Source organism: Peromyscus californicus, unplaced genomic scaffold (assembly GCF_007827085.1).
Source record: "Peromyscus californicus insignis strain IS unplaced genomic scaffold, ASM782708v3 Scaffold_7__1_contigs__length_154581171, whole genome shotgun sequence".
Classification (NCBI taxonomy): Eukaryota; Metazoa; Chordata; class Mammalia; order Rodentia; family Cricetidae; genus Peromyscus; species Peromyscus californicus.
In genome coordinates this window covers 131,084,059-131,105,470 of record NW_026294595.1, presented here as the reverse complement: position 1 = coordinate 131,105,470, position 21,412 = coordinate 131,084,059, and the positions used below count along the sequence as shown (strand labels likewise).

The following is a 21,412-nucleotide window of genomic DNA, read 5'->3' as shown; positions in this document are numbered from 1 at the left end:
GACACCAGGCACAAAAGCAGTGCACAGAGTAACATGCAGGCGAAACATTCATCCACGTAAAATAAAAATCAATCTTTAAAATATTTCCTGAACTGTTTACATGCTCATTCTCCTCGAACAGATCCAAAGAGTCAAACCAACCCCAACCATAATCTCAGCAGGTATTTGTAGAAACTGATGAATTAATTCTCAAACTCACATGGAAATGCAAAGGATCCAGAAGAGCCCCAAGCAACGCTGAAAGAGTACCTCAAAGTTGGAGGGCCTGATGTCCGAACAGTGCAGGACCACTGCAGACAGACAGACAGACCAACAGACCAACAGACCAATGGAACAGAAGAGGCCAGACACAGGCTCACACACACATGACTAAGCTGATCTTTTTCTTTCGGTCAGGCTTTCATGTAGCCCAGCCTGGCCTCAAACTCACTATGTAGTTGAGGATGATTTTGAACTTTTTGTTTGTTTGTTGCTCTGTGTAGTAGTCCTGGCTGTCCTGGAACTCGCTCTGTAGACCAGGCTGCCTTGAACTCACAGAGATCCACCTGCCTCTGCCTCCTGAGTGCTGGGATTAAAGGTGTGAGCCACCACCACCCGGCTGATCTAGAAGTTTTTTGAAATAAAAAAAAAATTATGTGTACATGTATATGTATATATATGAGCACATGTGTGCACCTGCCTGTGTAGGCCACAAGAGGGCATCAGAACCCCTGGAGCAGAAGTTATAAGCAGCTGTGAGGCAATGTGGGTGCCCCAACCTGAACTTGGATCCTCTGCAAGAACAGCAAGCTCTCTCAACTGTTGAGCCATCTCCAGAGCCCATGACCTTTGACTTCTGATCCTCCTGCCTCTACCTCCGGAATGTTGGGATTAGTCATGCCTGGTTTACGTGGTGCTTGGGGCTCAAACTCAGGGCTTCCTGCAGGTTAGGCAAGCCCTCTGCCAACTGAGGGACATCTCCAGCTGTAAGTAACTCACTTTTAAATCTGTCTCTCTGCCTCTGCCTCTCTTCCAACTGTTTTTGTTTCATTTGTATCTGTTTGCTGGAAACTTAACCAAAAGCCTGGTCCATGCAGGTGATCCTCAACCCCTGAGTTAAGTCGCCAGCCCCTGGGTAACTGATCTTTGACAAAAGATCACAAGGGATGCAGCGCAGCCAGGCGAGCTTCTTAAGCAGCAACAAGAAACATTTCTTCATTTTATGCATGCATGCTGTGCACCAGAGTGCGCATGTGGAGGTCAGAGGACAAGTTAAGGGAGTCGGCTCTTGGTTCTCTCCCTCCACCATGTGAGTGCCAAGCTTGCTTGGTGGTCAGGTGTGGAGGTTCCTTTATCCTCTGAGGCTTCTCATCAATGCCAGGAGAGCTTTTCAAACACTGGATGGAAGGTATATTTCTTTCTTTTTTTTTTTTTTGGTCTTTCGAGACAGGATTTCTCTGTGTAGTTTTGGTGCCCGTCCTGGATCTCACTCTGTAGACCAGGCTGGCCTCGAACTCACAGAGATCTACCTGGCTCTGCCTCCCAAGTACTGGGATTAAAGGCATGCACTACCACTGCCCAGCTGAAGGTATATTTCTATGCAGCACATGAAATTGAAACTAGACTTACACATTACACAGAACAATTAAAATATGGGCAAGAGTTATGAAATCTAAAACTCTAACTGGGCTGGAGAGATGGCTCAGTAATTAAGAGCACTGGCTGCTCTTCCAGAAGACCTGGGTTCTATTCCCAGCACCCACATGGCAGCTCGCCATCTGTAACTCCATTCCCAGGGGATCTGATGCCCTTTTCTGGCCTCTGGGTACCAGGCATGCTTGCAGTGCACAGACATACATGCAGACAAAACACCCATATGCTTAAATAAATTTAATTTAAAAGTTATTAAAAACTCTAAAACTTAAAAAAAAACTGTAGAGGAAACCATGATACTCTTGGGTTAGGCAAAGGATTCTTAGACATAACAACATTGGATACAAGTCAGAGAATGAACTGATAAATGGGCTTCATCAAAATTAAAACCATCACCAGGTAGTGGTGGCATATGTCTTTAATCCCAGCACTCGGGATGCAGAAGCAGGTGGATGATCTCTGTGAGTTCAGGCCAGTCTGATCTACAGATAGAGTTCCAGGACAGCCAGAGCTGTTACACAGAGAAACCCTGTCTCGAAAAACCAAAACAAAAACCAAAGCAACAACAAAAACAAACAAACAACAAAACTGAAACTTTCTCTTTTAAGACAGTCTTAAAGAAATGATCAGACAACCAGGCGGTGGTGGTGCATGCCTTTAATCCCAGCACTCGGGAGACAGAGGCAGGCAGATCTCTGTGAGTTCGAGGCCAGCCTGGTCTACAGAGTGAGTTCCAGGAAAGGCGCAAAGCTACACAGGGAAACCCTGTCTCAAAAAACAAACAAAAAAAAAAAAAAAAAGAAAAAGAAATGATCAGACACAAAGAAATGATTTTCCCACAAACTGGGAAAATACCGTGTTCACATATCTTTTGTGGATGAAAAGATGTTCCACAGCTCTGGTCCTTAAGGAACCGAGAGTTCACGCTACAGGAGCACATCAGCCTCAACCAGTGTTGAGGAGGGGGAGGAGGAGCTCGAACTTTCCCACACCAATGGTGGGAAACTAAAATAGGAATGAACGGAAAAGTTTGCTAGTTTCTTAAAAAGCTAAGCACACACCTGCTATCTTGTCTAGCCACTTTTCTAGGTATTTACCTAAGAAAAATGGAGCACAGATTCATAGCAAGAGTTGGATATAATTGTCCATAAGAAGCTTTGTTTGTAAGAAACAAACCCATCAATAAATAAACGGTGACACACCCACACAATGGAATACTACTCAGCTATAAACAAGAGCGAGCCACGGCAGACTCGGCAGCATCTCTAATCGACCACCCCATGTGAAGGATGATGAGCAGAGTACAATAGTGTGTCATTCCATTATAGAGAATTCTAGAAAATACAAACAGATCCTTGCTTGGGGGGGGCTGGGAGGGGCAGGTGGGGGAAGGGCAAGGAGGAGATTACAAGGGTGACAAAGAAACTCTGGATGGTGGTGGGTATTTTCAGTTCTGTATCTCTAAATATGAATTGTCTATTATATGTCAATTATACCTCAATATAAGCTTTTTTAAAGAGGGATAAATCAAGGTTACACTAGGAATAAAGATTAAACTGGCATACCTTCACAGGCTCTTTTAACTTAAAGGTTCTAAAATTGTCTTGAAATTTTAAGACTCATCTGTTCACACATCCATAATCATTTATTTCCAGGATGCGGCAAGCCTCTCGACACCATTTGGAGATAACTATCCTGAGATGCAGACACCCGGCAGGGTGATGCCATTCTAAATCACTTCTACTCAGAAGTGACGCCCAGAGCCCAGAGCCCACGACTTGGTTGCTTTATCAATCTCCAGGTTTGTTCCCAAACACAACAGTTCCTGCTCCATCACCAGGATTAAATCGCCTCCCCCAGGAGGGAGTCAAGTCTCTAAAAGCCGTGCTTAGTAAGAGAGATGTGTTTCCACCAAAGAGCAAGCACAGCAGGAGGGAACAGGAGTGAGACCAGCATTCCTAGACAGCCACCTCCAACAAGAAAAACCTTGGGCAGGTAAGATGGCTCAGTAAGCAAAGGTACCTGCTGCCAAGCCTGATAACATGAGTTCGATTCCCGGGATCTACATGGTGGAAGGAGAGAACCCACTTCTACCTGCTGTCCTCTGACCTCCACATGCTTGCTGCGGCATGCACACACATGCACAGACACATGAAATAAAATTAGGTAAATGTAATTTAAAAAGAAAAATCTTCACAGGGATGGACCCACAGGAACCCTGGGTCCTGAGTCACAGCAGACACTTGTACTGATTTTCAGTTTTGTCTTTTTCCTTTTTATTATTTCTGACATTTTATCTATCCTTAAATAAACAATATTTTAAACCAGGCGGTGGTGGTGCATGCCTTTAATCCCAGCACTAGGGAAGCAGAGGGAGGGGGATCTCTGTGGGTTCGAGGCCAACCTGCTCTACACAGGGAGTCCCAAGACAGCCAGGGCTACACAGAGAAACACTGTCTCAAAAACCCTAAATAAATAAATAGTATTTTAGAGAGCTTTAAAGTTTGCAGAAGTGCTGGTCAGAGAACAAGGTTTCATACCCCACCCTCCCTGAAAGTCACCCCCACTCAGAACTCACTCCCTGCACCAGCTGCCAGCACAGTAGCTGTTATAGTGGACAGCTCAAGTTCACAGTCCTTGGCATTGGCCACGCCCTCTGTGCGGCACAGCCCCTAGGTTCTGACAAGTGTGTACTGGCCTGGACCCCTCCACTGCAGTATCATTCAGAACAGTTTCATTGGCCCCATTTCCAAAATGCCTGAGCTTCATCCCCTCAACCCCGCTCCCATCTCTCCATCCCGAGCAACCACAACCACTAATGTTTCCTTGTCTCTAAAGATCTGTCTTTTCCAGAAAGTTACAGATGGATAGTGTGGTCACAAATTACAATCTTTTCAGACTGGTTTCTTTCACTTAGTAATTATGTTACACGTTTCTCCCTGTCATTTTTTTTCTTTTACTGGTTTGGTAACTTAGTAAGTTATCTTTTTTTACTACCAAATAATATTCCATTATGTAGATATACCACAGTTCATTTATCCATTCACCTACTGGAGGGGGTCTTTACTATCATTGCTTTATTTTTAATGTTTATTTTATGGGTTTCTTTTAAACTTTTTACTCTTTTATCAGTCAATGCATTAAATTAAATAATTAATTAAAACTTTACTTATTAGCCAAGTGCGGTGGCACACGCCTTTAATCCCAGCACTTGGGAGGCAGAGGCAGGTGGATCTCTGTGAGCTTGAGGCTAGCCTGGTCTACATAGTGAGTTCCAGGAAAGCCAGGGCTATATGGAAAGACCCTATCTAAACAACAACAACTACAAAAAACAAAAACAAAAACAAAAAAAAAACCAACTTTACTTCTTTTGTTTGTTTGTTTTTATTTATTTTTTAACATGGGAACAACTTATTGTGACCATCACTTAGGCCTGGCATGAGTCGATCTAGCCTCACAGGAGAATGTCTGTAGCTGATGGGAAAGAGTTGGAGTTGGTGTGTTGGTGAGGGCACAGAGGAACCGGAAGTCACTTTGCAGGTGGGAATTTATCAGCACAAGCACTCGGGAAGACTGTGTAGAAGGACCAACCAAAGCTGGCATGTTTGTCTGTGATGGGGAACCCCAGCCCTGGCTGCACTAAAAGGCATGCAGAGGGAAATGCAAAGGAGCACTGTCAACAGTATTGGATGTGAGGCGGAGACATCCACTCAGCGTGGTACCCATTCACACAGCATCAAGGAAGCTTCCTGACAGAGCACAAGGAAGGGCACCTGGACAAAAGGAGCATTCTCCTTGCAAGGTCTAGAACAGAATCCTTGTTGCTTAGAGGACTGGGGCTCCTTGACCAGTTGGGTGTGGTGGTCACATCACACTGGACAGGACACTCAGGGTCAGTGCAAACAAGACACAGCCTCTGCATCAACTCACAAAATCCAGTGAGTCTCTGACAGAGGAACAGCATTCACATGGGGGCAAAGGCAGCTACAGAGAAACTGGACCACATCTGCACTTTACCCACAAAGAATGCCAATATCATCCACAACACCATTGGATGCTTGGTACTGGCCATGCAGCAGATGCTATGCCCAGCGCCATCCCAAGTGCTTCATCGCATCTTTCCTTCCTCACAACGGTCTCCAGAGTAGGGACTGCTGCTGATCCTCTCCACTCGGAGAGGCTGAGGCAGGGAGCTGAGGTAACTTGCTTGAAGTCAGGTAGTGAGTGGCACATCTGGATTTGCATCTAGGGATCAGGCCCTCATGTAAACCCCAAAACCCTGACAATAGTCCTCACGGCTGCACACCCCTGTTGGACACTGCCCAAACTCACTGTCCAGCTATCTTCCCTCAATTTCCCAACAGGCCCTCTCTCACTTCTATTTACACAGACAGACCCCTCCTCTGAAGAAGTGGTCATCTTGATCCCATGTGGGCAACTCTTCATCCTTTTGGTCTCAGCTCAAGGGTTACCTCCTCCAGGAGGTCTCTGAGACCCCAGGCTGAATCCTCAGCTCCCACTGCCTCCCAACTTGGGCTTCGTCATGGTTTCACGTAATTTGAGTTTCCCAACAGCAAGCATGTAACCACGGTTCCTGCCTACCACAGGGCCTGGCACAGGATGACTAACTCAAGAATGAATACACCCACCAGGCAGACTGGGGTAAGGATGTCTAGAAGGCTGCTACCAATGAATGGTGGCAAGAGGAGGGGACAGCAAGGTGGGTACGCTACCTCCATCCATCCTGGGCATCTTTCTGGTGGACAGGCAGAATTTGAGCCTCGGCACTTCCCTTGTCAGGGACCAGAACCTGCTGTCCTCCATCCTGCAGCTCACACTCCCCTCACTCTGCTAAGCCCCAGTGGGTGGTGTATTAATAAACGGGAGGGAGAAGGTCACCCAGCTCACAAGCAGGAGTCCTTGACTCCGCAGGCAGGCAGGCGGGCGGCAGGCGCAGCTGAAAGGCGCTGAGGAGGGGGAGCGCCTCGCCGAGCATGTGCGTGCTATTTCTGATTCCCAGCTGGCCAGCCTGGCCCAGTGCATCTGCTGTGGGAGCCTGGGCAGCCTGGAGAGCGGCGGGTGGAAGCAGTGACCAGTCACTCAGCCATGCTTGCACCTGACCTGGCCACAGCCATGCTGAAAACTCACCCACAGCTCCTCATGGCCAGGTGAGGTGACCCAGCTCCTCAGCCTGGCATTTGAGAAGAAGACCCAGTCACTGCCTGCCGTCTGGCTGTCCACACCTACAAGCGGCCCGGCCCTCCCTCTTCCATGGGTCTTCACATCTGCTGTCCTTCCAGCCAGGAAGGCTGCCGTCTCCAGGTGTTGGCTCACTCCAGCTTAACTGCCGGGTCTCAGCAAGAACCATTTCTCCAAAATGCTGACCCTGGTCAGCACCACATCCCGATGCTCCTTGTAGGACCTCTCCTATATCAACAGGTATCCCTGGGTTATCTCAGAAGTCTGAGAGCCTTCTCCTGATCTAAGATTTGGTCAGCTTGGAGGCCCCGCCTTCATGTCTCTAGCATTTGGTCTGCAGTAGCCGTGAAGCCTCATAAAGGGGAAAGCGCTTGCATTCTGAGATGGAGCAGAGGACTGAGGAGCTCAGAGGTGGAGCACAGGCAGGGAGCAAAGAGTTGGATTTGTTTGTGACCTGGATATGAAGGGTCAGAGAAATGAAGCCCTAGCGGACAGGGAGAAAGAGAGCCACCCACCATCAGCAGAGGACTCCCTCTCCATGTTACACCTGCCAACACCAATGTCTCCTCCAGCAGTCAACAGCCTGGCTAACAGCTCAGGAAGGCTGGGATACTGTACCAGGTGTGGCTGCTCACAGCCCTGCCTCCCCCACCCTGACAAGCGCAGTCTACATAGACCCAGTACAGAACAGAGCGTGTGGCCTGAATATATCAGCTCCCCAATGCGGGATGCCCAGATGGAATATGGAGCTCATGGTAGGCCTGGGCGCTGGGAGAGCTGGACCACCTGCCCACAATTTACAGCTGTGTCTCCGGACAGAGAGAGGTGTCCCGGGGCCCAAGGTCAGGGCAGGGCCTGGCAGAGACCCCCCCAAGCAAAGGCCCACTGCCTAGCCTCCCACCCAAAGCTGTTACTTGGAATGTGGGTCATGCACAAACCAGGCCAGCCAAAAAAGGAGGATTCCAGGGAGGGAAGGACTCCAGCAGGGTCCCAGAGAGGCCTGGAGGTGGGGAGGTACAGGCATCCTGGTTCCTAGAATTCTCTTTTACTTTCTGAAGCTCTTACAGAGACCCTACACTATATACACCCTGAGTACCGGCTTTCTTAGGCAGCTTTCTTGGCCCATCTTGACCACTCCCTCGTTCCACCATCTGTCTCTCTGTGCTAGTACTCTACACTGCTCACTTCTCCGTCCTCTTTCTCACGCTGATCTCTCAGGGCAGCCCAGGTCCTTCTGCAAGCCAGGGGCTAGGGAGGGGCAGAGGAGCAGGGCAGCCGTTTCTTATGCACCAGGCTCTGTTCTAGGCACCGCAGCATTCGGGACCCCACTTCCCTCGAGTCTTCAAGGCAGGCAGCGCCACGGTCACTCGTTGGGGTACAAACGGAGAAACTTTTTGCCTGAGAGTTGTTCCTGTAATCTGACCAAGGTCATAGAGCTGGTGAACCTAGCTACTAACTCACAAACCTTCATAACCACCTCACTCAGGGTGGGCAAGCTCTGGTGGTTATCTCCAGGAGGCCCGGCCTGCGGTCTCCCACAGTTCTTGGGACTGAGGCCCATACCCGCTTTCCACTCCTTTTTGCTTTCTCTATTTAAAACAAAACCAGGAAATAAACAAACAAAAAAACCCTATCCATGAAAAGAGCAGAAATGGCCTGCTGTGGACACCCCACTAAAGAAGCCCACAGTCTCCCCAGCCAGCCTCCATGTCCCGACCCACTCTCAGCCTGGCAAGGGCAGTGCTGGGTTCTGAGGCTAGATGGGCTCAGTTCTAACCCCGGCTCCACCAGCAGCAGCTAGGTGACCTCAGGAATGCCATCTTTTTTCTTTGCCTTGTTCCCCCTCCTGAGAGGACACTGTTCTCCCTGCCTAGTCATTCAAGAGACAAACAATGCCACTCTCTGGCCCAGGCACCGTGCCACTTCCTGACCTGGCCATGTTAGGTCTCCACTGAGTTCCTCAGGTGGCTGCTGGAGGTGTCCCGGGTAGGACACCTGTGTAAGATGGCCTTCAACCACCAGCTTCAGAGTCCTGCTCCACAGGGATAGAAAGCTAATGAAGAGGTAAGTCTGGTGGTAGGCAGAGAGAAGAGAGGGAGAGAGAGAAAAAAAATATGAATGAATGAATGAGAATCAGTTTCCCAAGGGGGCACTGGGTCCTGGGCCCAGGAGGGGACAGGTTCTACTTCCAGGACCCCTACCACCAAAGGAGTACTGTTGCCCACCTCATTGGCCCTGGGTTGCTTTTTGTGATGGTGGACAGACACACAGACAGATCTGACCCTCAGAGACCACTGTGCACCAGCACCAAACTACAGGTCCCTGTGTCCAGCTTCAAATGGTCCTCACTGTCACCCTTTGGGGCTGAAGATGGATGCCTGCCAGGCCTAAAATAATCCTTGGCACAGTCCTTGGCACAGAGGGTGTTTGCAGCAGAGAGCATACACCAGCTGCAGGAACAGCCAGGCCACATACCAGGCTCAAAGGACAAGAACAGGAAATGAAGCCAGGCGTGGGAGCACAGGCCTGTAATCCCAGACCTGGGAGGCTGAGGCAGGAGGACCTCGGGTTCCAGGCCAGCCTGGGCTCCATAGCAAGACACTAACTCAAGGAATCAAGGAAGAGAAGGAGAAAGGAAACACACCTTCAGACTCTGGCTTTTCCCAGGTTGGAAAGACAGCTCTGACCTCTAGGCCAGCTTAACAGAGACCAGCCCACTAGCCTCAAAAACTATGGTGCCAGGCCAGATGAGGGACTGGCCTCCAGAAAGAGTTATGTTCCCAAGGCTGGAAGAGGAACAGAGAGAAAGTTACAAAGGGACCCACTGGCATGGACAGCTATGTGGTGCCAGCCTCGTGATATACCCATTAAGGCACCTGCCTGCACTGCTAGGCTCCACAGTGCCTGGGTACCACTTTTAACTGGCTGCCTGCTCGTGTGTAGACTGGTTCCATCAGCCTGCAAAGGCCCCTGCATGCCCAAAGACTCTCACACAGTCTACCCTGCTGTGGGGTGCGGGGAACCACGAGGACCCACAGCGTAGGGTTCCTGGAAAAGGAAGCCTGAGCTGAGCCTCGGATAATGAACAGGAACAAAGATTCTGGGGTAGGGCCCCCCAGGCTACAGGGACAGTAAAGGCAGAGGCTGGGAGGCAGGTGACACAGAATATTATAAAATACCCTGGACCTCATGTAGCGCTGCAGGAGGAGCAGGGTCATTGCAAGAGGCGGGTGACAGAGCATGTCAACTGTCACGCTGGGGGCTGGGTGTGGTCCTAAATCAGACATAATTGCCTGAGTGTGAGACGTGGGAGCAGACCTGAGGGAAGTCTGGGAAGCGATTGGCTGCTGTAAGCTGCAGGAGGAGCCCAAGCTCCTTGTTGGTGTTGAACCCCAGGCCCACCATGAGGGATCCAGAGAGAAGGCCACCTCTCTGCCCACCTCTGGGAATGACCTTGCCATTCATCAAACCCAGCCTTGCAAACGCTTCCTGGAAACTTTGGGCCACAGTGGGTCACAGTGACAGCTCCCAGGCTGCCCACTGCTTGTGCCCCTGCCCTGGCCGGCGTCAGCAGAGGTTGGCCAGCTTTGGTCTTGGCCCTGGCAGGTGGGCAGGCAGCCAACATTCCATACCAGTGCCGGGAAACCTGGCAGTTGCTGGTCAGGAGAGCACCGTGGGCCTGCCCTGCTCTGGAGCCATCTGTGGCTCCCTAGTTTCTTTCATGGAGAAGCATCCACACAGGGGAGGCTGGAGGCTGGAGAGGGAGGGTCCTGCCATACCCCAGGTCACCTTAGGAGAGCCACTCAAATGTCCTAGAGCAGACTCGGTGGCGGTGGACAGGGGCTCCCCCAGCGGCGGCCATGGTAGACTATACCAGGCCACATCCCACCAAGTTTCCCGTCCGACCTGGGCAGCGTCCCCTCTCTCTGCCTCATTTTCTATACATGTCAACAGTCTTCCTGTAGCCAATCAGACCATGAGGCCCAGCTGACTCTAACTCACACCAAGATCCTCCTTGCGCTCTCCAGGCCACATCCTTGGCATTCCATACTGCCCCACCTCAGGGCTCTGTACCAACCTTCGCGGCCTCAGGTCACTTCCTGGGAGGGACAGTCCACCCTGATGCCCAGCTACAGTATTCTGCGTGGTAGCAGCGCCTGTCACTGCCTTGAGTTTACATTCATCCGGAAGGTTATATAACGACTGCAGGCCTCCCAAGAGGATCATGGCTCTGCAAGGCAGGGACCAGCCACTTGTTCACTGTGTATGCCCAGCATCTGCTCAGGGCACGGAGCGCGCACTTGACATGTGTTTGCTGAAGGAATACTCCGGAGTAAGAAGGGAAGTAGAGGAGGAAGCCCCAAGGGATGACAGTGTCTACATTATCCCTGTCCAAAGGATCCAACATCGCACAAAAAGCCTGGCCAGAGTGGGGGCAGTCTCTCATCCACACCGGACACACATACACCCCCCATATGCTGGCGCACGCCCTTCCACATGTCACAGACACACATGGCCCACATGTACCGTGCAGATGCCTTCACACACACACCAAATATACACTTCCCCCATACACACAAACACCATACATACATACTAGGTATATTTCTCCACACTTCACACACACACACACACACACACACACACACACACACACACACCATACATACATGCCAAACACACCTTCCCACACACATATACATGCACACCACACATACATACCACACATACCTACTTACATGCCACACACATACATAACATACATCCATACCACATTCACCTCCCCACACACCTCCACAAACCATATGAAACCTCACATACCATACGAACTTTCCCTCACACCACATACATGCCCCATACACACACACATCATACATATACCACACACGTCTCCCCTCACATCACACATATACCACAGATACACACACATACATACCATACATGTCACACATACCTCCCCGTATACCATACAGCATACACGACCCACACACACCTCCAACATGCCACACATTACACACACACACACACACACACACACACACACACCCTATATACATACCATACATATACATATAAGCACACTACACATGTGACACCTAACGGGACAGCTGAGGCAGCCCATCACATCACCACGGACCTCCCTGTGGGCCTCCCCATCACACTGCACTTTCTCAGAGTGCCTGGAAGGTCAGTTGAAACCTACACACAGACAGAAATAAGCCTGACCCAGGGCTGAGCAGGACCCCAGGGTCACCCAGAGCTGCCTGCCTCTGCCATTTCCACACGGTCCCTGGGAGTCCTCACAAGTGCCCGGTCCTCTAGGAATCCCTCACAGCCCAGAAGTGCCAAGTCTCTGAGAAGGCAAGATGTGAGATGTGAGATGCTCACACCTCCTTACTTGTGACCACAGCAGCACCATGTGGGGCCTGGAAGATGGGCGAGGCCAACCCACACCACTCTCATCTCCCAAAACTAAGACCAAAGAAGACTCAGTCACCAGATGGCCTCTGGCTGGGGTCCTACCTTCTTGCCTGGACTGTCAGGTATACATACCTGGGTTCAAATCCTACCCGACCACCGCTGGCTCAATGCCCCTCCCCGCAAGCCCGTCTCCTTACACAAAGAAAACACTGGTGGCAGGGGTCTGGAAGCCATCGCTACCCCAGGCAGGTTGCATGCAGCCAGGCAGCCACCTCCAAAGAGGGCATTACAAAGCTGCAGAGCCCAGAGCCCAGCCCCACACAGTCCATGCTGTCCAGTAAAGGAGGACACTGGAGCCTGGGGACCAGCAAGGCCATGGCACTCAGAGCCTCCAATGAGCTCTGGCTCCCGGGGGATACAGCAGAACTAAGAACGCTGGGCTTGGCGATAGCCGGGGGAGGCAGGCAGGCAGCTGGGGTGCTGGGGTGGTGGGAAGAACCTCTCCCCCATTTTTAGCAAACCTGATCCCCGTTTCCAAGCTGTACTCCACAGCGCATGGCCACGTCACTCGCACAGCGCCCAGTCAGCCTGCAGGAGGTGGGAGTAAAAGTCCCCTCCCTCTGTCAGCGGTTGAAGGACAGAGGGTGCTGGGGAAGCCAGGCAGCTGCCAGGGTGAAAGCAGAAAACGGCTCCTGATACCTACTGGAGGGAAGTCCAGCTTAGTTCACCCCTGCAGATCCAGAGAGCTGAGCTGACAAAGACTCAGATGGCACCCCCAGGCCCCCAAAGAGACGGAGACCCCGGGGCTCAGAGAGGTGCCAGGTCCCGAGTCAGGAAACACAGCAACACAGTAACAAGCAGTTCGCCATCCTTCTCACGGTCCCTTAAGCACACAGCACACACTCCTGACATGTCAAGAGAGAAGCTCTATGACCTACCAGGAGCCTATCCCTACACAAGGACAAATGCCTAAACCCAGTAGGCCAAGTGCTCAAAGCCCCAAGACCAGAACCTTGGGGTGCATGGTGTCCCGGTGCCTCCCAGTCAGGATGGTTTCTTAATCACGTCTGGGGCCCCATGCAATGCTGGGTACACAGTAAGCACTCAATTTATGCCTCAGCAGGTCTTGCTTGGTGTATATGCTAGGGTTTCTGCCCCACTCCTGTATCATCAGACAGACTCTGACCCCATCCTGGGCTTCCTCATGATGACCCCCCTAGAGCACCAAATAGCCCTCTGACCATGTGTGAAGCCGGTCCTGGAGATGGGTCCCTGTCCCTGTTCCTAGGGGCCTGTTGCTCTGTTTCGGAGGAAGGGAGTCTGCTTCTTAACCGAACGGTCCTGGGAACCAAATAACTTCTTTCCTTTTCCCGGTGGGCTGGTAGTTGTGGCTACCTATCACCCATGTAACCTCCTCACACCTTCGGGAGTTTTAAGGATGGGTCACAGCCCCCTTTAGTAGGCCCCACGTCACGGTGACCATGGTAGTCAGAGCTCACACTAGGCCTATGGTAGGGCTGAGAGGCTTGTCTGCCGCCAATGCCCTTGAATTCCAGGGATGCCTTGGGGCTGCCTGCCTACACCAGGTGGGCATCCACCTCCAGCGTAAATGATCAGGTTCCCCAAGGCCAGGAAGGAGCCTACTACAGTTGATCCCCACAAACTTCATACTCCACCTCCACCTCTTTCTGGTGAGTGAATGGGAACTTCAGGATCCCCAGATGATGAGCTAAGGTGCACCTCTAAACTCACTTAGACCCAAACACTGGTATAAGGGCTTTGCCACCCATGTAGCCTTGGACCACTTACTTAAAGCTCTCCGTGTCCAGTTTCCTCACCTGTAAAATGGGGCTAATAAGATTAGGGGATGGTAGAGCCCGAAGCAGACACAGGGTGCTTGGAGTCAGTACTTATTAAATAGCGGGCCTTGAACCATACTTAGGTTCTGGGAGATGGTCAATGAGGCTTTGTCAAGCGGATAGTTGTTGTTGTTTTAACTGTCAGCTGATGATAACGGCTGTTATTATTATTATCACTGTCAACATTAGCAGGAATCCCCAAGCCTGGTTTTGCAACCAGCCCTGGTGAGGGGTGTAGCAAAATTCTCCAAACAAAATGTGCTTCCATTCATTTTGGGTTTTTGAAAAGGCCACGTCAGACGGCTCGGTGGGGAGGAGGCGGCATTGCGAAACCCAGCACAGAAGGATCCAGGCTGCTCCTCAGCTCAGGAAGTGATGTACCATCTACTCGAGAGAGGCCCTGACACAATGGCCACCCCCTAGGGCCCAGTGATTGGGGTTCCTGGGCTGTGGGCCCACTCTCCAGCCTGTGAGTGACCTTGGGCAGCTCCTGCACCTCAGTTTCCTCATCAGTCAAATGAAGGTATTTGCTCTTCACTCTTACGAAGGGGATGACCAGAAAAATGCATAAAGTAGATGTATCCTGCACACAGCAGAGTGCTAGACATACCCTAAAGGCTTCAGTCTTGGCCTGAGGTTGTTGCCAGGAGACTGCTGAGTTAGAAGGACAAAGAGAATCAGCAACAATCCCCCCACCGTGAACCACATATATAGTACAGAAAGGTAGTCATGTCTCAGAGACCAACCACACGAGTGCAGTGGAGTGGGCATATATTTGCCTCTGCATCCTCCACCACCGGAAGCCCTGCTCGGTAACAGTCTTACCCAAAAGGTGCCCAGTCAGAGTTCACTTCACAGTGCGGTCTCTACCTAAGCCAGCCCCCTTCACCTCCTAGAAACCGCCAAGCCTATCACTCTGTGGACCACAGCCCTGGGCCTGTTCGTACCCAGTCCTTCAAACCTCCTAGGGCTACCAAGCCCCACCCTGCACCCCGTAGTGCTCACAGAAGCAGCCACCTTCATGACCAGTGTCCCCAAGGACCACCCAGGAGGGCCACCTCTCTTATCAGGACACAGGCCTTCCTGATTTTATGAATGCCAGTGAGGTCTTCCGCCAGCAGGGCTGCTCCTCCACCCTCTATCCACCCAAATCCCCGAGGCCTCCAAACTCAGACCAGCACGTGCCGTCTAGGGTATGTTTCCAGCACTGGGTGGCCTGCGTCCCCAGGACAGGATCCCGTTTACACACTGGATCTCCCCTGGTTTGACTCTATGTCCCCCAGCCTGACACAGCACTGAGCGCTGTGCGGAGCAGGAAACACTAGCGGCCCAGAGACGGAATGGCAGACGAGGAACCAGGTGAAAAGCCGGCAGACCCACAGATGCAACAAGGGGTAACTAGGTAGGCAACTGATGTGAACACATGAGCTGATGCAGGAACAGGGGCCGGATCACAGGGTCACAGGGGTGCCCAGAGATACAGGACCTACCTAAGCATGACCTCGGCCTCTGCCAGAACCTCTGGACTCCCGCGGACACACTGGGATTTTAGAGGCCACAGACCTATAACTTCCACAAGCCTGCCAAATGCCTCTGGGTGCACAGAGCCAGCTGGAGGCAGGAACCCATAGGAACAGTCATGTGGGCAACTGGACCTGGCCAAGTCTCCTCCACGCCCATTGCCCAGCCCTCCACTTGGAATGGTCCAGTTCACACTCACCCACTCAAACCAAAAAATAAAATAAAAAATAGGACCAAGTTCCCTCAGTCAGAAGACCAGTCCCCAGCACAGGGACGCTAGCATGAAGGTGTGACATGGCCCCTCCCACATCAATCACACCAAGTGACGTGCAGTACAGAACTCGGGCGGGAGTCGTAAAGTTACAGAGGTCTTGGAGCGGTGGAGATGTTGGTAGGGACACAGAGTGGCCTGGGCATTGAGGAAGCTTTCTTCTAAAAGTAATATTTAGGATGAAGCTAGGCTGATAAGTATAGTTAAGTAGGTAAAGTGGGGGGTGGGGTGGAGGCAGAGAACCCAGCATGCTCAAAGACCCTGAGGCTAAAGGCAGCTTGACCGTGTTCCAGGATCTGAAAGCAGGCCAGGGAGAGCAGAGCCAGAGTGAGAGAGGAGGTGAGGAACAAGATGCAGCTGAGAAGTAGTTGCTGTGGGAAGGAGGCTGGGCTTCATCCTGGGAGCTGTGGGCATTTATTGGGTACCAACTATATGCTTTCCCAAAAAAGAACATCTGAATTCAGATTTTATTCATTCGCATTTCAGAATGTTTAAATGGAAATACTGAAGTGCACTGGAGTCCGAGAAGGCTATTTTTAAATGTTTTTTCAAATAAACAAATCTCCATCAATCACAGCTGTATGAGAGGGGAGGGACCACCTGCTCTCTGCCACATCAAGTGCACTGGACACCGTCCCTCGGTGTGTAGATACACTGGCATTTATGAAGCCAGATGCCTGTGAGCCACAAAATCCCAACAAGATGCCAGTGGGTGCCCCGACACACAAGATACGTCACTGAGTCCTCTGGAAGCTCCAAGTACACGTTCCACCCTCAGCTCCCAAGTGCTGCGCAGCCTTCCTTCAAAACAGCAACCTCGGCTGCCAAGCAGCCCTGCGCCCCGGGGCACAGCCCTCAAACCTGCAGCTCATCTCCGGCTGACACCAGCAGGATGCTCCCTGGGTTCCCGGTTCTGGAATTCAGTCATCAGGCCCTGCCTACCCAGACACTTTCTCTTGAGTCTGGGCCCTGCCCACCTCTCCAATGCCCAGCCCAGCTCCACCTGGCCTAAATGGACCAGGGCTTCAGGGACACCACTCACAGGCACACCGGGCATTCCCCAGCCCCAAGAGGACCCACGAACTCTATCCCACCCCTACCCCAATAGACACAGGCACACACGCCTGGCCCACGTGCACAGACAGCATCTTCAGAAGCTACTGGGAACATACTCGGAGCTTGCTGAGCAGCGGCTGAAGCCCAGCTGAGGGGGAGGGTGGCCCCCAACAGTGGTTCCTAACACTCGAGCCTCGGCCATCAGCCCGGAAACGAGCTCTGCGGCCCCACCCAGTCCGGTTGTCAATAGTCTGGCTCAGGCCCCTCGGGCCACCCTTGGCCCACGCAGCTCACAGTTCTCGATACAGAGGAGCAGGGGAGAGAGAGGTAGCCACCTGAGGGACAGAATTCTACAGACTCCTCCAACAGGCATTCTGCCATGGTCCTGTACAGCTTCTTACCACCACCTCTAGCCTTGCAGAAAACAGTGCCCTCCTCCAAGTAAAGCCACAGAGGCAGAAGGACCCGACCCTCCCCCACCTCACAGGAGGTGCCAGGAGTAGAGGCGGGGCAGTCCAACCTCCTTACGGCTGGGGACTGCAGCCCCCTCCCCCTCTGTCATTTCTACTTTCAAGCAGGTGGAGGTGCTGGGACACCCTCCCCATCAGTACAGCCCTCCAAGAGTGGGGTTCCCCATCCTCCGTCACAACTGGCCTTCACCCACCCACCTACCCACCACCCTTCCCCCATTTCATTTCCCCCCCACAACATCAACAGTCTGTGACAGCCCCACACAGGCAGCGTGGAAGAACGCGAGAAAGGAGATGGATGAAGGGCTGGATGGGGAATCCGACAAGGCAGGTTCTGCCCAAAGAGGCCCGGGGACTATCACTTGCCCAGGTAGCACATGTCCCCTCCCAGCAGGCCCAGCACATCTGGACCCAGCTGGCCTCTGCAGCCACCTGGTCTACCCTCCACCCGCTCTGCACGCGAACCCCCTTTCCCGCGGGGCGCCGCACGTGGGGGCCTCCGGTGGCCATGTGAGCGCCCCCCCCAGCCCAGGTGCCAGGGTCGCCCGGCCCCTCCCGGACAGGCGACAGCGCCGGGGGCGATGCGGCGCGGGGTCGCCCGCCCCCTCCCTGGATGCCGGGTCCCGGGGAGAGCCCGGGAAGGGGACACGAGCGTGCGGCAGGCTGAAGGCAAGAGAGCCCGGACCGCCCCGACACGCGGCCGGGTGGGGGCTGCAGCGGCCGGCCGCCTGCGGATGGAGGGCCGGGAGCGGCTCCTGCACCCCGGCCAGGAAAGGGCCAGCAGCATTGGAGGGGCCGGCCCGCATCGTGCTCCAGGCCCTTGCGCCCTGGCCCGTCGGAGGATCCGGGAGACCCCGCCGCTGCGCGCGTCTGTCCCCGGGGCTGGCCGCGGCCCGGGGCTGCCCGGGGTCTAGCCTGGGAGGATGGTCTTGACGCGTGCCACCCCCGCGCGCTCACCTGTGCCCGCCGCTCGGCCGCCTCGGTCCGCTCGGCCTCTGCGCTGCGCCCGCTCCGCTCCGCTCCGCTCGCTCGCTCGCTCGTAGCGTAGCTCGCCTAGGCCCCGGCCCCGGCCCCGGCCCGCGGGCGCCCCATGCCTCTCCTCCGGCCGGCGCGGCGCCCCAGATGCGGCTGCGGGAGGAGGAGCCGCGCGGCCCCGGCTCCCCGAGAGCGCCGGGGAGGGGGCGGGGGGCGGGGAGACGCGCGCGGGGGAGGGGGCCGCGCGGCTGCGCCCAAAACCAGGCGCGGATCCGGCCGGGGGCCCGGGGCTGCGGGGGACCGCGGGGGCCGCTCGGGGCCCGGCGCGCCGCCCCCGCCGCCGGCCCGGGGGAGGGAGGGGAGGGACGGCGCGGCTGCCAGCGCTGGGTGTGTAGCTGAAAGAGCGCTTGGGAATCTGCGGCCGGTCGTCCAGAGAGGGCAGGCTACCGGAGCGAGGTTACACAGCGCGGGCCCGCGGTGGCGCGCGAACTTGGGAACCCGGGTTGTTGAGTGGGTCCGCAGGAACGTGTGTTGGCCGTGGCTGCGCTCCCTGTAGGGTAGGGAAACTGAGGCTCAAAAAAGATGAGGCTGGTCTAGGTCGCGCCGCGGGAGTCAGGCTTCTAAACCCCCCCCCCCCGTTTCCCCGCTAGGGTTCCTGCCTCTAGCATCGGGTGCCCCCTCCCGGTGACCCGCTTCCTGCAGAACCCTTGTTTTGGGCAGCGGTACCTGGCTAAACGCGTCTCTGGAATTCGTGGCCGGGCACCTGTCTTACCTCTCCTGGGGGTTTCTGCGATCACCAACTAGAGAGGCTCTCCCTGAGCCCGTGTTTCCGCCTGCACAATGGGGACAACGTAGCGTCTATCTCCTCGAGAAACCCAAGAAATAATGAGTATAAGCAAGCGCTCCTTGTTGGATCATGACTCTCAAATGGATGCACCTCCTCCCCTGGCTCCCACACAGCCATCCCTGGAGAATACTAGGTGTGCAGTCGAGGCTCCACACAGTCCTCTTTCTTCTCTTCCCCTGCCTGCCCACCCTCCTCACATCTCTATCCCAGAAGCCACTGTTCCCCCTTTCCCTGAGCCTGCAATGCCCTCCCACCATCCCTCACTGACAAACTCCTACTCATTCCTCAAGACCCAGAGCAATTTCATGTACCAGCTTCTCACACTACTGGTCCACCCATGCCTCCCTTCCCAAGAACAACCTTTTCTCCCCCCACTCCCGGGGACGGGGGGGGGGGTGCTGAGGTACTTGGACTCTCAATAACTGCAGATAAGGACTCAGAGGAGCCGCACCATGACCATGCTGGTAAAGGTGGGCAGAGGAGAGGTCAGTTTGGAGTCCTAGAGGAGGAAGGTGGAGGGGTGGCTGTAGATTCAGGCTGCTGTCAGTAGAGAACAAAGGCCCCTGGGTAACTAGGAAGACCTCCATGGATTTGGGATCCTCTGATGGGGCTGGACAGCAGTCTTGTGCTGTGTAGTAGTTGGCTAGAATGAACAGGTTTAGGCCTCCGAATGGAGCTCCAAAGGTTTGTTCACCAATGCTCACAGCAGCACTGTCTATAAAAGGAAAGCTGGACACAGCCTAAACAGCCATTGTCTGGAGCCTGGGCAAATAGTGACCACAAAAGGCTGTCCCCACGCCGTCGTGAGCCTCAAAACATCTGTGAGGATGGATCACAAAACCACACTGGCCTTGTGAAGACTCAGTGATGGGCTGTACGATGCCAGCTTCGCCTGAGTTCAGTACAATCGTTTAAAAAAAATGTTTTTTAAAAGATATTATTGGATTTTTAAAAAGCAAGTTCCAGACAGGAAGAGCCAGATACATAGTTGGAAAACATGCAACACAATACTATGTATTATTTGTATATGTATATGTATATGACATATGTATATGTAATATAAGTATAAAAATACCCACTGGAGTGATGAATAGCAAATTGTGGCCAGTGGTAGCCTGAGGGACAGGACGGGAGTGTGATAGAGGCCTCAGTGTGCTTGAAATGACTTATTTCTGAAGAGTGAGTCCATGAGTGTGTGTTAAGCAGTTAGCCAGCTATTTGTAAACCATTTCTTGTATATTGTGATAACGCTTCTTGTTAAAAGTCAAGTAATGTCTAGAAAGGGGATGGGGAGCTGTTGCTGGTTCTTGAGCAGGGTTATGACATGGACAGTTTACTGGAAGAGGCAGGAAAGGCCAGAGAGGCTGCTGAGGATGTGCAGGGCAGAGGTGGGACGTTGAGGAAGAGTGGAACAAGGTTATGGGAAGAAGGGAAGGATGAGAGAGGCTGAGAAGAAGAAACCAGTTCTGCCTGGGCAGGGGTCACAAGCCTAGATGCCCACAGGGCCTGGACAGGGTGTGAGCGTGAGTTACAGCGTCTGTTACACTCTACACCAGCCAGTTGTCACCATGTAGGAAAGAAGTCCCCATGAGGCCACATCTTCCAGTTTTTCAGAGAGAAAACCAGCAATTCAGACATTTTAATTGATTTTTTAATTCATTTTTAGTTAATATACAAAATAATGGGCTCACGATGACATCTTACACACTGCATCACTGTACTCTCGCCCCCCCGTCCCTCCCCCTCCCTCACCAGTCTCCTCTCTTCCTTTCAGCTTCCATATCACATGCATATAATATGCATACATTTGAATGTAGATTCTGTGTATTTGGGGAAAAAAAAGACTGTCTGTCTCTCCAAGGCTGCCTTGTTTTGCTTACCATGATAAGCCCCATTTCCCTACAAAGGACGTAATTTCACTCTCATATGACTGAATGAAACCCCACTGTGTATATACCACACTTTCTCTATATATTAATCAATAATTCAGGCTGTTTAAAAATGTAAAAATTTCCTGAAAATTATGGCAAGTGGATTAGAACATTTTCACCTCTGTAGGGCTGAGTCATGCAGGTCTACAAGGTCCTCGGTGAAGGTGAAGCTCCCAGGAGAGAAATGAAGGAACAATGCATTACACTGAGTCTTCCTGTCTGTGAGACTG

At 52.9% G+C, this 21,412-nt stretch overlaps 1 protein-coding gene across 1 annotated transcript in view; it reads right to left on the bottom strand.

Moving 5' to 3' along the window:
- Positions 1-18,587, bottom strand: part of Dlgap4 (DLG associated protein 4) — a 159,487-nt gene extending 140,900 nt beyond the window's left edge. Inside the window, 1 exon segment of the mRNA XM_052724065.1 lies at positions 18,387-18,587. The gene's annotated coding sequence lies outside the window, so the exon portion shown is untranslated.
- Between the last annotated feature and the right edge of the window lie 2,825 nt (positions 18,588-21,412).